Source organism: the organism of the source record quoted next, unplaced genomic scaffold (assembly GCF_019419815.1).
Source record: "Pyrus x bretschneideri cultivar Hongxiangsu unplaced genomic scaffold, Pyrus_bretschneideri_v1 Contig33, whole genome shotgun sequence".
NCBI classification, from domain to species: Eukaryota; Viridiplantae; Streptophyta; class Magnoliopsida; order Rosales; family Rosaceae; genus Pyrus; species Pyrus x bretschneideri.
The window spans coordinates 3,389,035-3,391,921 of record NW_025999646.1 but is presented as its reverse complement, the minus strand read 5'-3'; the positions used below and the strand labels follow the sequence as shown (position 1 = coordinate 3,391,921).

The 2,887-nt window shown below is 39.5% G+C and overlaps 1 pseudogene; it reads right to left on the bottom strand.

The window, feature by feature from the left end:
* Nucleotides 1–258: 258 nt before the first annotated feature.
* Nucleotides 259–2,246, bottom strand: LOC108866780 (annotated as a pseudogene).
* Nucleotides 2,247–2,887: the final 641 nt, after the last annotated feature.

Genomic DNA, 2,887 nt, shown 5'->3' with positions numbered 1-2,887 from the left:
TTACCACTTTCGAAGAACAAATTGACCTAATCATAAATATCAGCTCATGGCCTTTCTCATCAACAAAATGACCTTCATGAAGTTGTCCTTCGGTTTTGGCTACTCAGACAACATGGTCACTTCATGTCCGAGGGTGAGTATAACTAAAATTTTGGTAACAATTTGTTTCGTATATTTACATAGTATTGTAGATTGATATTCAGTATCAGTCAATCACTCCCAATTATAACTTTTGTTATTAATAGATGTGTCAACAACTTGAAGGAAAGGGAAGGAAGCGTTTTAAGAAAATGTTAATTAGTTAAGAGGTCAAGGGATTGATGTGTGAAGCTTCACAGCTAAGCATGGAAGCAGAAGATGCACTTGGTGAAGCTGGAAAATTGAGTAGTGATCTCCTCAATAGATCATTGTCCTATCTTGGTCCTCATCAGGCCAGAGTTGTGGGGAACACACTGGAGTACCCCCATCACAAAAGCTTGGCCACTTTTTTTTGTTACTAATTCCCTAGCTGGTATGAACAATAGATGGCCAAATATGCTACAGGATGTGGCAAAATGGATTTTAATTAGGTTCAGTCTTTACGTTAGAAGGAGACGCCTTTTGAAAATTTCCTCGCCAAGTTCAAAGGCTATGTCCAAATCACCCCTCTCGCAAACAAAAGGAACAAGAGCCTGTGGAAAGTCCAATTTTGCATAGCACAACTACTCTTCACCAGTTCACGATACCACTGTTTAGCTTCTTCCAATGTACCCTCATTAACAAATCCCTTGATCAAGGCATTGAAGCTTAAAACATCAGGTTTACTTCCTTGTTCCTCATTTCCTCGAATAATTCAACCGCCTCGTAGTTTTCTTCTCCGAAGCCAATCCCAACAACCTGGCATTGTAGCTCCTAACATCAGGGACAACATTCTTCATTCGACTCCATATCTTCACGGCTGCCAAAAACTGACCATTCGCAAACAACCCATTCATGATCGTGTTGAATGTGATCATATCCGACTCAACACCCTTCTTCTCCATCTCAACGACCATCGAAACCGCCGCCTTGATCACAGTATTACACGACACCACATCTGGTTCAATTGACAACTTCTGAGAGACCCCTCTGAAAACCTCATCAACCTTGTCAAATGTCTTGGAGTTAACACAAGCACTCAAGAGGGCATTAAAGGACAAGACGGTGCGCTCACAGTTTTTCTCAGGCATTTCGTCAAACACCGGGATTCTCGAACATGCCAGATTTCCCGTAAAGCGTAACCAGTCGGACAGCGAACCCCTCGTTGGAGAGGTCCGCGTGCTGCTTCTCGTCCTCCAGGATCTCCTTGATCCACTCGAAGCGTTTTGCGGAGGCGAGACAGCGTACGGTGTCCTCGTAAATGGGAGTTTGGTACGGAAGCGATAGAGCTCGGATGATTTTTTGAACTTCTCAACGAGGCGTTTGAGGTTGCGCTCTTTGTAGAGGTCGGTGGAGATGGCGCCAATGCTCCTACTGCTAATGACGTTGGATTGGGTGGCGGTGCAGAAGGAGGGCTGGAGAACTCGAGAGAACGACATCCTCTCGGAGGTGACTTATACATGTATATGATTAAACCAATTTTATGCATCCAAAAACGCATTATAAGTTCTGTAACAAAAATTGGACTTTCTGTTTCACATTCAATTATTGTCGTTATTTGTTCTACGTACTCTTGACTCTTGAGCCTTTTCAAGACTAAAATTATAACTCATACATTGTTCTTCAACACTAACACATCAAGCTTCAGCAGTCGCATATGCATTGGAGCATCCTTATCACAAGAGCTTGACAAAACTAGAGTTCAGCATGGTTTAATCTCTAATTGTTTAGACTCGATTTAACACCATCGCCCGATATAATTAAGGCTGTCGGATGAAGAAAGGATTCCGGTTTTACACGTTAGATTTTGAGAGATTATTATTGTGATTTTGTCATGGTATTATTGCATTAGGATCAATCATGGCCGATGCCAGAAGATAGGCTGCTCAAGTTCAAATGAAGATCCCATGCAATCCTCTGGATAAGGATTGCTTTCGCTTGGTCGGTAAAGCTGGGATTAAAGATCCTCTGTTGTTTTATGGACTAATGTGACAAGGAACGTGAAAAGACTTTACCATGTTGTGCATAAGGGATGCTGATTGTGATTAAGATGGTACAATTTGTAATGACTTTTCAGACTGGGTTCATTGTGGACTAATGTGAAAAGGTGATGTCAAATTTTTTTTAATTATTTTATTATGTGGATCCCATTAATTCACTAATTATAGATCTTGAAAATGTATTTTAATTGATTTTTTTTTTTAAATGCATCTTACAAATATCATTTATAATAAAGAAACATATCGGTTGGAAAAAAAAGAAAATTTGACATTGTCATGTTAGCCATCAAATTAACATTTAACATTTATATTTTGACATTTCCTTTAGAGATGCTCTTAGTTGTGTATGTAGGTGAAAAAGGACGATGCATGGAGTGGAATTAATACCAATAATCGAAAATGATCCTTTTCCTTCTTATAGTAAGTAGTCACTAGTCATTCGATGAAAATTTCAAAGTTGTACTCGTTGTTTTTGAAAGTCTTGCCGGTCCGGTTTCCCGCAGCATACCAAAAAACAAACGTGCGGGATCACAATAGGATTTGACGTGAGTCTCGTATGCATCGTGAAAATGTCTGAGGACCATGTACAATATTATGTGCCATTCCCAACTTTACTTAACAAAGTCCCAAAATTAGGTTTGCTAGGCCATCCCTATTTCCTGTAATTATAATCATGAGGAATTAACCATTAATCTTTTTTATTATCACTGATAAATTGTTGAAATTCTTGTGAAAATTCTTTTTAACGTTGTCCTTCACCTGACACACAA